This window comes from Lissotriton helveticus, chromosome 1_1 (genome assembly GCF_964261635.1).
Source record: "Lissotriton helveticus chromosome 1_1, aLisHel1.1, whole genome shotgun sequence".
Taxonomy (NCBI): Eukaryota; Metazoa; Chordata; class Amphibia; order Caudata; family Salamandridae; genus Lissotriton; species Lissotriton helveticus.
This window is the reverse complement of record NC_136057.1, coordinates 1867779071-1867793233: the sequence shown is the minus strand read 5'-3', so window position 1 is coordinate 1867793233 and position 14163 is coordinate 1867779071. Positions and strand designations below refer to the sequence as shown.

The 14163-nt window shown below is 46.0% G+C and overlaps 1 long non-coding RNA gene across 1 annotated transcript in view; it reads left to right on the top strand.

Moving 5' to 3' along the window:
- The first annotated feature begins 353 nt into the window (after window positions 1-353).
- Window positions 354-14163, top strand: part of LOC144775338 (uncharacterized) — an 84762-nt gene continuing 70952 nt past the window's right edge. Inside the window, exon 1 of the long non-coding RNA XR_013600550.1 lies at window positions 354-486. This is a non-coding gene — a long non-coding RNA (uncharacterized LOC144775338). The remainder of the gene's footprint in view (window positions 487-14163) is intronic.

The window sequence follows — 14163 nt, the reverse complement described above, 5'->3', positions numbered from 1 at the left end:
CATAGTATGTAAATGTCATGGATGGACATCTTTGCTGATATGTTAGCGGTAAAGGGGCCTGTTGAGTGGTAAGGGCATTACTGTGTCATATAACCCTGACCAGTCTGCCATCTGGCTGCTGAGGTCGGCGTAGGACTTGCAAAGAGGCCCATTCCCGGGCCGTCACAGCTGGCCAACTCGACTGCACGGTTTGATCGTCGACAGGCTGGCCATGACGTCAGCGCGGCCTGTGACCTCAGTCCTCGTGACATCTCTGCCATGCTGTGTTCTCTCGCTCTGTGACCTCAGACGCCAGCAGCCCCGTTGCCGTGGTGATCAGAATGCCACCTGCGGACAGGGTTGTGGCCGTTGTGGAGGGCTTCGCTGGACTTTACTATCGGGGTGTGTAAGAAGCTGGGCCCTCCCACCAGAGACCGCTCCGACCGAGACACAGAGATCATCCCGGCGAGCGACCACACCGAGGAGAAGAACCCGAGGAGAGGGCAGGTGCGGGCGAGTGCAGGCAGCGTGCAACGGTTGGGTGAAGCCTCAGTGGTAGTGTGGAGCTGTAGAGGAATAGCCTTCTCTGGGGGAGGGGTTGCAAGAATTAAAATCCCTTTAAGTGGGATGAAAAAACTGGGGGGGGGGGGTCTCTCAAAAGCGCGTGGCCGATAAAATTAAGGGCGTGGCTTAAAAACATGTAAGCTAAAAAGCTGTGTTTAGCATAGTGTGCCACCAGACTGGTATTTGGTGTTTCTGTCATTGCATCCAGATATATAATACAACAAGTAACATCATACCTACAACAGGTTTGTCAACAGTCGTTAGTTGCATAAGATAGATAAGCAGCAACTATGGCTTGCATATAATACTGGAAAAGCTACCACTTAAAGCCCTGGTGACACCCCGACAATGTTGCTGCTCCCGATTTTCAAAAAGAGAAGGGAAATCCAGAGAGAAAATGACTCTCTTTAAAGGATTTCCCTACCCCTACTACGCTCACCTGGCATGACGCCATGCCGTAACTTCTCCACTAGTGAGAAGAGAGCAGTGTGAGCTGCGCACATCGATGTCCCTGCTGTTACTGCAGTCCGGAAAAAACGGACCGCCTGTGCCAGCGCACAAAAGATAGGGACCCGTTTCGAGGCCCCCTTAAAAAAACTCCTGGTGCTCAGCACCAATGAGACACGGCTCACTTAAAGCCCTGTGTGTAGGATTGCAGCCACATGGGACCGTGTGGGGGACAGAGACATCTCCTGCGATGTCAGATCAAGGTGGTTGATGGAGCATAGAGGGATCCTCTTATTTATTTATTTATATTGTATCCTTTTTTTATATAGCGCGTGCTTTACCCAGAGGTCTCAGAGCGCTTTACAAAAAACGAAGTAAATTACATAAGGAATGCGAGCTACATATTAACAAGTTACAAATATAGTCACTATTATGCAAACGACAGGTGGCACGCTTCGGGTAATACAAGTACAGAATACACATTTCCAAAATTGAGCTCTCTTGAATGTTATGTGGCAATCAAGGTCGAACTTCAAGTCTAGTCCAGGCCGACTCGGCCTTTCCTCATTGTGAGAACGACAAAATAAAATTGATTCCACCGAAGCGGTAAATTGTCAATATATCATTATTCAAGCACCAACGGTAATGTTTGTTCAAGAGGACGGGGGAACGAAGGGAAGGAAGTGGAGGGGATTTTGAAGAGAAAAGAGAAAACTGCCATCAGCTAGGAAAAGAGCTGTGTGCAGGCAGGGGAAGTGAAAGGTGCAGGAGGTAGGACAGCAGGGGAGAGTGGAAGGGTGAGGGAAGGAATGGGAGCAGTTGGGGGGCGATGAAAGGTGTGTGCAGGAGAGCAGAGGAAAGACCAGAAGGGAGGGCAGGTAGGGAGGAGTATATGACGAGTATATGGCGAAGGAGGGCTGGGACCAGTGTGAGCAGAAGGCAAGGAAAGGATAAGAAGGGTAAGCAGGCAGGGTGTGGAGGGGACAAGCAATGAATGGAAGAAGATGGAGAGATTTAAGGTGTGGGCAGGTGAGAGGATGAGAAGGGAAAGCAGGAAAGGGAGTGGGGGAGAGAAAGGAAGAAAGACGAGAGGCTGGTGAGAGCGGAGGGCTGAGGAGCGTGTGAGGGAGAAGAAGACGCCAGAGTGAAGGGGTGCGCAGAGGGAGAGAGGAGGGGCGAGAAGAGAGAGTGGAAAAGGAAATGGGGTTGAAGAGAGTAGTGGGGAAGAGGGAGTGCATCAGAAGAGGGAGAGTGGACGACTTGGGGAGAAGGGCGTGGGCAGTGTGTGAAAGGACAAAGGAGAAAGGTGCAGCGGGGAGAACAGAAGAGAATAGAATGTGATGGGGCAGAAAGGATAGAGAGGAAAGTCAAGGTCAGGAGGGAAGGGATGAGGGAGAAAGGAGGAGAGGGAAAGGGGATGGGAGATGGTAGGGCAGAATGTAAGAGTGTTGGATTAAGTTGCAGCTGGGGAGGGAAAGGGAACAGAAGAGCAGGATGAGAGAAGACGAGAGGAACAAACAGGTAAAGAGGTGACAGGATAAGGGCATAAGTGGGATACGTCGGGAGGGGGGTGGTCGGAGTAAGGCAGGGAGTAGCCTTGACATGAGCACGGTGGGATGGCAGGAAGAGGCAGCTCCTGCCAGGCTGAATGGAGCTGGGCGTCTGGAATCTGCTGTAGGCAATGGAGATGCAGAAGGGAGGGACTGACTGCCTCCTTGGGGAGTATCCGCAGCTCCGCCAGTGCACTTCTAGGTTGACCTGCAGTGCACACTGCTATTTCTGCACAGAGACTCACACACAACTCTGCCAATGTCCTTTAGCGCTCTCTGCTAATCCCGCACTGAGTTGCACACTATGGGCCTCATTTACAATATTCGCTGAAGGCAATTGTGAAGCGCCACACGTCGTCATTCTAAAAGTGCAGGAATGTGCTGTAGTTACAGGAATACGGCGCATTACTGTATTGACCCCGCGCCACTGCTAAAAAAGCAGCCAAGTGCCAACGCAGGCATCCTTGCACCATGTTGCCAGGGTGCCTGTGTTGCAGAGATGATTGATTTTGTGCAGGAAGGGACACCTTTCTGCACAAAATCAATCAATGGAGGTAATTTCCTCCTATGTGAATGCAGCACACATAGAAAGAGGAGAAATAAGGATATTACTCCTTGTTGCACCTCCCGAATGACACCCCTGGCGTCGTGTAAGAATCTGACGCAATCCCTGGTTTAGGATTCCTCTTAAATCTTGGAATGCTTCAGATTCCATGGGTGCTGCAGGGGAATACCCACAGCAGCACCCATGGAACGCCTCTTTCATTCAGTGTTTTGCATGAAAGGGGCACATATTTACAAGGCCATAAAAAGCCATGTAAAGTGGCTTTACGTGGCCTTGTAAATATGTGCGGCACATTGTGCCGCTGGAATGTCACTTTTTGGGAAAAGTGCCGCAATGGGCCTCATTAATGAGGCCCACAGTTCTGCCACTGCACCTCAGTCCTCACCCAATTCCCCAACTCGATCATCTGCTCTCTAACAGGCACAACTCTGTCAATGAACCTCAATTGTAACTTTCCGACCAACCTGCTATTCTAGACTGGCACCCAAACACACCTGCCATCGCTTATCAATCCCCGCCTGAGCCCCCCTGCTATTTCTGCACCGAGAGGCACACTCAGTTCTGCCAATGGACTCGAGTCCTGCCCAGCACCCCAATCCCATCCCCCACTATTCATTCTCTTTGGCACACAACTCTGCCAGTGCACCTCCTCACATTTCCTAGAGAAAACCTGGATATTCCAGAAACAGTCCAGTGCAGCTCTGCCAGTGCACCTCAATTGGTGTCCTGGAGGAAACCCTGATATTACAGAAACAAGCCCATGCAGCTCTGCCAGGGCATCTCGATTTCAACCTGACTCCCTCCCACATTTAAAACATACAGCTCTGCAAGTGCACCCCAATCCTCCATACAGTACCAACAGCTATTCCTACACTGAGACTCACAGATCTGGCTGTGTATTCCACTCCTGACGTGAAGCACTTCTTTCACTCCTGAGGTTCTATAATTCTCGAGTCTGACTCCATTTTGTTCTGTGCCACCATTTTGTGTTGCCCTCACGTAGGCCTGTAAAGGTAACCTGGGGAACGAAATGGTCTGGCCTTCTTAGTTCATGTATGCATTAACTAGGTTTCTTTTTGACTCTGAAAGGAACTGCAAGAAACTGACCTCTTCACCTGAAACTGACCTCGCAAAGCCAATTTCCCTGATCGATCTTTATCTGAGATTGCCAATCAATGTTCAGGACATCGTTAACTTTTTAGTTTCCTTGCACGTGCTTTATCTTGTTCAGCATCTGTTACTGTTTCTTTTTTATGTTTCTTCATTACATGTGTTATGCTTTCAATTATAGGTTTGTCCGGCTGGTAGAGACTGAATTTGGGACATTCCTAATAATTAACTTTTGGGTTGGGATACTGTAAATTGAGTTTTTGCTATGTGATACTTTGTTTGAAAATGTATCTTATTGGCTAGAATTTTGTGCAGTGGATGTACATTTATAATGTGAATATTGGTTATAAAAGGAGACGTCTCGCCTTAGTAAAATGAGCAGTCTCCTGAGAATTTACACTGTGATGTATTTCTAGGATCACTGTTACTAGCTGCAGCTAATAAACTTGGTCTCTGACGCCATCCAGAAGTATTCCGTGTCTTTGAATACCAAGACAGGTGAACTCGAAGATCTTAGGCATGTCCCTGACGTCGCTGGGTTAAACCCCGGTTCTTCAACTGGCGCCCAATGTGGGGCGACTTCAGCGGTACTGGTCCAAGCCCGAAGATTGTGAGGAGCCCCGTGAGGAAATTCTGGAGGACGGCCGCCACTTCATTGACCCCTGCATGTCGACGTGGACCGAAGGTTTTTTCTGCGAGGCTTCCCCTTTCCGACAGCTGTGAAGGACTGCTGCCCTGACTGTCGCCCTGTCTTCGACCCTCTTGTGATGATTTGTAAGGCGAGACGTTAGACGGTCTTCTGGTGGCGTGACAGACATTTTGGTTAAGTATAAGTGGGTCGCTCCCACGACTTTGTTTTGTTTCTTGGTTTTGATTCGGCCATTGCAATAGTCGATGCCGAGGGGTTCGTATATTTACAAGTGTATCATTTTTTGATAACCCCTTGAAGTTTGAAGCAAGACTAGCGAGCTAAAGATGCCTGGTTTTGGCAAAATTAGGAAATGGTTTTGTTGTAGTTGTAATAAGGATTCCCAATTGGCGGACTCGTGTCCGATACCTCCGGTTGGAACTCCAACCTATGAGCTCTATTCAAAGCATGGTGTGGGTCCCATTACCTTTAATGAAGTATGGGTCCGTTATACAAGGAAAGATGGTGTTTTACGATGGCCCCAACATGGTAGTTTTGAATCAGATGTTTTAGATAACCTAGAAGTTGCACTATTTAAGAAGAAAGCCCGGCCGGCGATGTTTGACTCTTTCCGCCTTTGGCGTAAGGAAGCCAAACAGCGGGAAATTAAGCAAGCTAAGAGAGATAGGAAGGAAAGGAATATGTCGGTAATGCAAGCTGCTAGGCAGTTTAAGGAAGATGAAGAAGATCGTGCGATTGAAGTGTCAGACAGACAACATTGCATGGCCATTGGCAAATGTTACCCAGCTTTGCCACCTCCCCTTTCAAATGTGACTGAAGACCCTGAAAAGGATCCTTTGATGTCACATTTACTGAGATTACCACCCCCTTATGTGCAGGGTGCTACTGCACCTCCGTTACCTCCAGTTGTTGCACCCCTTGTTGTTGTTCAACCCCCTGTTGTTGTTCTGCCACCTGTTGCTTCACAGGTGGTTCTTTCTTCCGCGGCGCAGCCCCCTCCAGGGCCGCCAGCTTTGTCACCAGCCTTGCCTCAAACTCCTTTGCCTTACACTCCTTTATCTTCGACTTCTCTTATTTCTGTCCCTACGTCTCTCTTGCCTCAAAACACTTTGTCTCCTGTCCTCATGTCAACTTCTTCTCCTTCTGCTCGGCAACGAATAACTGAGACTGTCACTAGTATTTTGTCTCCTTTCTTTGGGTCACTGAATATGACCCCTGTTTCTGAACGTAAGCAGAGACGTAGTCAGCTTCCTGGTCCCGAAGAGCGAGCAGTGTTAGATCTCCTTGCTCGTAGATGGGTTTCGAATGCCTCCAAGTACAGTCCACAAGTGGTTATGGATATCTTCCTACAGTGGGAGGCACCAAAACAAAGGTATGTTTTTGATGTCATGTGTACCTTCCTTCATCAGGAGTGAGAAGATAATGAGTTGGGTTTAATTCCATTGGAATTGATTAATGTTCAGTCTGAATTTGCTAAAGGAACGATAGTGGGTTCCGATGTTGAGGAAGCGGTAGAGACACTACTCACTTTTAGGTCTAGACTTCCACCTCAGTTATTGTTTGAACCTGACCCTTCTGTTAGGAGAAAAGTGAAGCAGTATCCTATGAGAGAGGTCCCACCTGTATGGAGAGAGGCAGTTGTGGCTGATGCCGCTCATGGTATTGTGGCTGCACCGGCTAATTTTCAGCAAGTGTGGGTGCATGTCCCTTGGAAGAGAGCTGAGGTCCTGGCTCTTAAGCAGACCTTGCCTGACCCCCGTAAAAATCCTGCTGGTTATTACAAGGAGTTGTTTCAGACAGTTGATGCATGTGTTATGAATTTAGCTGACATAGATATGTTGATGGGTAATGTAGTTCCTCAACCCTTGTGGGCGAAGATCCGTCATGAGGATCATGCGCCAGAGTTAGGAAATACATGGGTTAATATTACTGCTGCAGATGGTCGGCAGGTAGGAGGTGCCAAACCTGAACCCTTAGTTGCAGAACTACCTGGTAGGATTATTAATTTAATGAAAACTATGATGCCTCCTTTGCTGGTGAATTGGGACAAGTTAGCAGCATGCAAACAAAAGAAAGATGAAAGTGTGTCTGATTTCTTCACTAGGTTCGAGGAAACATTCATTGATCATAGTGGTCAGGACATGAGTACAAAAGGTGGTCAGAGGTTGTTTGTAGATAAGTTTGTTTTTAATTTACTTCCTGAACTTTCTACTAAGTTAAAAGATTCTGAGAGTTCATGGGCTGCTTCTTCTTCAGCCCAATACTATGAGAATAGAGATAAAGATGAGAAGGATAAAGTAGAGAAGAAGACGAGAGAATTAAAAACGAAAGTTCTTCTGCAGCAGGCTTATCCGCCTCGCCCTAATCAGCGTCAGTTTCAGCAACCCCCACAGTTTCAGAAACTGTTGCAGAAGCCTGAGTCTTTTGCTTCGCGACTCCCTCTAGGCCCTAATCAGTGTGCTTATTGTAAAGAGGAAGGTCGCTTCAAGAATAGTTGCCCGATCTTGCTACAGCGTGCAAATTGTATGTCTGGTCTGAGAGGTCGTGGTGGTTACCAACAAGTACCTCGGGGTAGGGGACGTGGTACGTTTCCCCAGAATGAACGTTCCTTTTCCCCTCAGAATTCTATAAATTATTTTGACCAACAGAATGTTCCGACCGTTCAGTCCACTCAGTACAACACTGATGATTATTATGTTGGAAGTGAGAGTGCTGGTTTTAATGATAGTGAGGACAGCCATGGACAAAGGGAGGGAGTAGTGTCAGTTCCAGTAGACCAGAGTGGACCTTATGTTGAAGTGATTAAATCAGGTGTGGCAGAACCTTTTCTTTTGGATACTGGTACAGCAAAGAGTTCTATCATGCACACTAAACTCCCTGGCGCACCCTTGTCTGGCTTGACTAATGTTTCGGTAGGATTTTCTGGCGCCCCAGTTCGTAACCCGTTTTCTTGTCCTTTGCCCCTTTCCATTGGTCCTTGTGATTTGGAGGTTTCCCATATTCTAACGACTGGCCGTGGCGAGAATTTGTTGGGTTTGGACTTGTTGAAAAGATTGCATGCGACATTACATTGTCCTCCTTTGGGAGTGCATCTTACAGTGGGTAAGAAAGTGTTTTCCTCGATTTATCTGTCTAAGGATCGCCTTCCACTGGAACTGCGTTCTCTCCCTGATACACTTTGGGCTACAGGTCCTAATGATGTTGGTCTCTTGCAGATTCCACCTTACGTTGTTACCCTTAAGTCGAATGCTAAATTACCTCGCATTCCTCAGTACAAAATTTCCAGTGATGGCGAAAGAGCTCTTTTAGAGATTATCTATGATTTGGTTGAGAAAGGTGTGGTTGAAGAAACGAGAGGCAATGTGTGTAATAGTCCTGTTCTGCCTGTCCTTAAGCGTACTGACTCTTCTCAGCCACCTGTGTATCGGTTTGTGATTGACCTTCGAGAGGTCAATAAGATTGTTGTGCCACAGTTTCCTGTTGTTCCAGACATTACTGCTTTATTGACTATGATCCCTGCCTCAGCTGCTTGGTTTTCTGTTATTGATCTGAAGAACGCTTTCTTCAGTATTCCGATTGCTGAGGAAAGTAGGGATATTTTTGGCTTCTTTTTAGGAGGCCGCAGTTTCCGGTTTAAACGCGCTCCTCAAGGTTATGGTGAGAGTCCCTCTATTTATAGTCAGGCTTTGAAAACTCAGCTTGATTCTTTTGTATTGCCTTCTGGTGCTACTCTTAATCAGTATGTTGATGATCTGTTGGTTGCTGCTGATGATGAAGAGATTTGTAAAGAGGTTACTCTTTCTTTGTTGCGACACCTGTCTGACCTTCATCATAAAGTGTCACCTTCGAAGTTGCAGTATTGACGACAAGAAGTGACCTACTTAGGTCATCTCTTGTCGAAGGAGGGAAGACGATTGACCCCAGAGAGTATTCAAGCGATTGCCCAAATGACTGTGCCATGCACACAGAGAGAGGTGTGTGCCTTCTTAGGTATCACCTCGTATTGTAGACAGTGGATTCCGAATTTTTCTTTGCTAGCGAAACCTTTGTTGGCACTTACTCTTAAGGACACACCACACAATCTCTTCCTTGGTCTGACGAATCTCAGAAGAGTTTTTCTGAATTGCGTGATGTATTGTGTTCTGCTCCGGTGTTGGGTACCCCCGACTATAGTAAACCTTTTACACTTTATGTACACGAGAGAGAAGATTGTGCGTTGTCAGTGTTGACGCAACAATTTGGAGACAAGCAGCGCCCATGTGCGTATTTTTCAGCCACTTTAGATCCGGTAGCTAGGGCATTGCCTAGTTGTCTAAGAGCTACAGCGGCAGCAGCTGTTTCTATTCGACAGTCTGCTGGTTTGGTATTGGATAATACATTGATTGTGATGGTTCCACATGCAGTGGATACCCTATTGAACAGAACAAAGATTCAACATCTTACCAGTGCACGTTTGTCAGGTTATGAGTTGACGCTTTTGGCTAGTCATGTGCACATCAAGCGGTGCAACACATTGAATCCAGCTACATTGTTGCCAATTTTTGTAGAGACAGATGTTCAGGAACAGCATGACTGTTTTCTCTGGACAGAGGAGGAAACGAAGGGTAGAGTTGATCTGAAAGATACTCCTCTTTCGAATCCTGATAGTACCCTATGGGTAGATGGTTCGTGCTTTAAGCTTCCGAATGGAGAGACGACTGCAGCATATGCTGTCACAACTTTGCACACGATTGTTGAAACAGCACTTATTGCACAGAATTCAGCACAGGCAGCGGAGTTGATAGCATTGACTAGAGCGTGTGTGTTGTCAAAAGGAAAGAGAGTGAATGTTTTTACTGATAGTCAATATGCATTTGGCGTGGCTCACAGTTTTGGTTGTTTGTGGAAAGAGAGAGGATTTCTTACTTCCCATGGTACGAAAATTCAGCATGGACAATTAGTGAATGATCTTCTTGAATCACTTACTTTGCCGACCCAAATTACGATAGTAAAGTGTAGTGCGCATAAGAAGGTTACGGATGATGTCGGTCGAGGGAATGCGTTTGCAGATGAAGTAGCGAGAGAAACAGCAAAAGATGTGACGAGTCGGATGTATGTTGCAGGTCCTGCCAGATGGGTTGTGGAAGGAGGAATGTGTGAAGATACAACAGAAAGTGTGAAGATGAGTCAGGCGGAAGCTACTGAGAAAGAATTGAGTATGTGGAGAGAGAGTACGGGAATGTTGGATTCAACAGGCTGTTGGGTTGAGTTGTCAGAGCACCGGCGATGGTTGTTACCGGATGCATATGTGCTCCCGGTGGTTACTATGGCTCATGGGCTGGCTCACATTAGTTCAAAAGGGATATGTAAGTTGTTGGCTCCGGTATGGCAGAATGGTGGAATTCCTAAGTGTGCTGAGAATTTGGTTAAACATTGCATGATTTGCTTGATGCATAATCCTGGAAAGGGAACCCCAACTCCAGCGGGTCATTTTGCTCCTCCAACGTATCCGTTCGAGGTGCTGCAGATAGACTACATTCATATGGAAAGATGCAATAACTTGAGTATGTCCTTGTGGTTGTTTGTGCCTTTTCCAGATGGATAGAGGCCTACCCCCTAAAGGATAATACTGCCTTGTCTACAGCCAAGGTTTTGGTCAAAGAATTCTTTCCCAGATATGGTTTGCAGAGGATGGTATGGAGTGATAATGGAAGTGAATTTGTGGGTCAGATTATGAAGAAAGTATGTGCGGGTCTGGGTATCAAACATAAATTTCACGCTGCAAATCACCCCCAGTCAGCAGGCCTGGTCGAGTGCTATAATGGCACTCTGAAGCTGAAGTTGGCCAAGGTGCAAGCGAGCTCTGGTCTTACATGGCCCGATGCCTTACCATTGGCACTTTTGTCCACGAGAACGACAGTACATTCTAGCGTGGGACTTAGCCCATACGAGATTGTTTTTGGACGCCCGGCGAAAGTCTGAGGTGTGCCGAGGCCTAAGAAGTACAGTGATATCGAGTACCCTATGTTGGTTAACTACTTACATGATTTGACTACTAAATTGCGTGTTCATCACCAACAGGTCCATGACACTTTGCCTTCAGTTTCTGTAGACGCAGGCCACACAATTCAACCTGGCGACTGGATTCTAACCAGGAATTTCCAGAGGTCAAAGAACTTGGAACCAAGATGGACTGGTCCATACCAAGTCCTGTTATCAACTCGGACTGCTATTAAGGTGTTCGGCAAGAAAAACTGGGTACATGGTACCCATTGCAAGAAGATACCTTTGCCCTTACCGTACGATAAGTGGGTCCGGGAAGGTGTTGCCGATTCCGAGAGTGAAAGGGTTCCAAGATTTGTACCTTTTAGCGATGCACATCTGGAATGGACTCGGTCAGAACGTGCGGATAATGAAGTCTTGAAAGAAGCTGTGCCGCCGTGTTTGAGATTTGATACTACGCATCCAGAGACACTCTTTCAGGATCAAACTGTGCCTGGTAAAGAACGGTACAACTTAAGGACTAAAAAGGACAAATAAAATCTGAATTTTGTTTGTGAATTACACTCTTTCAGACAAGAGACTATTTTTCTTTTTCTTTTTGAGCCACCATCTGGGTTCAGGTGCAGGGTCGCGGTATAAGACTTAAGGGGTGGCCCGCGTATTGACGAAAGGTCTGCGGTTCTAGGGACGTCTAGGACGTCTAGGACGCCTGAACGCACACTTGAGGATGGAGTCTGTTGTAACTGAAAGAGATGTTGAGAGAATAGATCTTAAGACAAGATTTTGTACATTGATATATAGCAAATGTTTTATAATATTGTGCTTTTTGATGTTTTTAAGTATCACATTAGCTTGTGTGGGTTGGATTGTCTATGTTACACAACAGACATCTGCACCCACCTCTCAACCTATGTTTTCTTTCACTACTGTTTCTTTGCACCCGTTTTATACGTTGCCTGAACATGAGCAAACAAGGAGATCAGAATTTGTCAACAACTCGTTCATACAGTTGTTGCATCAGCATCAGTTAGTAGTAAATACCACTAATTGTTGGGTTTGTGGTCTTATGCCTCATACGACAGATAAAGGTATGCCATATTTGGTTTTGCCTTTTTCTTTTAATGGGTCTGTGTGGGCTTTACAGACCATGTTTATCTATGCAAATGAGGTACGCCCCTTACGTTCCCTTAAAGATAACTCCAGCAATAGTGCCTTGATAAGGGGAATAGTAGCTATGATCCGAGATATTGATGCATATAATGCTATCCCTAAGGAGGAGGTGCAGGCTTATGTTGGTTGGAACGTGACTGGATATAGTACCAGCTTGACAGAGAAGGAGAGACGAAAAAGGTCTCCCCCTATTTGGATTGTACCCCACCGAGGCCATTTTTGTTTGCAAGGTACTGGTCGGAATCCGAAAGCTCAGCTAGGTAAGAGTGTGTGTGCTCAAACCTATGTCTATTCATCCCGGACTTCTCCACCGTTTGTGCCAGCTAAAGGCACATTTTCTTTGTCATGACAGAGCCTACACATGGTTGCCACCTGATTTTTCAGGAACATGTTATGTGGCGTTTTTGCTTCCCCCTACGTACACTACTGCTTCAGACTATCATAGAACGAGATATGGTAGAGGTGTCTTCAATCAGGAAGATCCTGCAGCACATGAAGTAGGAGATTTCTTCAAGGGCTTCCTACCCTTTTGGGGTCCTATGATCAATAGTAGGCATATTCGACAGCTCGTCCGCGTTGTTGAAGCTACTATTAATGAGACAGCAGGTGCTCTTAGTAATGTTACAGCTGAGCTTCAAGCCTTATAACTTTGCAGAATCGTATGGTATTAGACAACATACTTGCAGATCGAGGAGGAGTATGTAAATTGATTGGATCCAGTTGCTGTGTTTACATACCAGATAATGCCCCTACAGTGTACCAAGCCATCTCTAGGTTGCATAAGATCTCTGAGTCTATCCATGTAGACGAAGGAGACTGGTAATTGACGGGATGGTTTTGGGGACTGCTGTCTAAGTGGGGATGGAAGATTCTGACATTCCTTGGTATGGTTTTAGCCTTCCTTTTCTCTTGTTGTCTTTGCATCCAGTGTGGTCCCGCCATTTGTAGTCTTTGTGCTACTATGTGTGTTCGGAGATCTGTCCCGAGAGAAGTAGAGAATAAAAAAATTATGCTACAGCAACACTTTGATGACCTAATGAATATTGATATAGACCTAGGTTCAGATTAACATGAGTCTTAGGTTATTGCCTACGTAATGGCAAAAGGAGGGTCTGAGGTTCTGTAATTCTCAAGTCTGACTCGATTTTGTTCTGTGCCACCATTTTGTGTTGCCCTCATGTAGGCCTGTTAAGGTAACCTGGCGAACGAAGTGGCCTGGCCTTCTTAGTTCATGTATACATTAACTAGGTTTCTTTTTGACTCTGAAATGAACTGTAAGAAACTGACCTCTTCCCCTGAAACTGACCTCGCAAAGCCAATTTCCCTGATCGATCTTTATCTGAGATTGCCAATCAATGTTCAGGACATCGTTAACTTTTTAGTTTCCTTGCACGTGCTTTATCTTGTTCAGCATCTGTTACTGTTTCTTTTTTATGTTTCTTCATTACATGGGTTATGCTTTCAATTATAGGTTTGTCCGACTGGTAGAGATTGAATTTGGGACATTCCTATTAATTAACTTTTGGTTTGGGATACTGTAAATTGAGTTTTTGCTATGTGATACTTTGTTTGAAAATGTATCTTATTGGCTAGAATTTTGTGCAGTGGGTGTACATTTATAATGTGAATATTGGGTATAAAAGGAGACGTCTCGCCTTAGTAAAATGAGCAGTCTCCTGAGAATTTACACTGTGATGTATTTCTAGGATCACTGTTACTAGCTGCAGCTAATAAACTTGGTCTCTGACGCCATCCAGAAATATTTTGTGTCTTTGAATACCAAGACAGGTAAACTGGAAGATCTTAGGCATGTCCCTGACGCCCCTGGGTTAAACCCCGGTTCTTCACTCCTGCACTGAGCCTCAAACGCAGCTCTGCCAAGCACCACAGTCCGGCCCTGCAGCACACACTGATAAACCTGGATAGAGACTTGCCCACACCTCTGGCAGTACCTCCAATAATTCCTGATGTATAACATTCCCGTACTGATACAAACAGCTCTAGCAGTGTACCACGAGCATTATCTGCAATGCATCAGGCTATGCAGTAGTAATACCTTCCTACAGCTCTACCGATGCACCTCAGTCCTGACACTCACAGCTGTCTGTTTTGACTCGAGTTGTGAACAGCAGAAACACTTAGGGCCT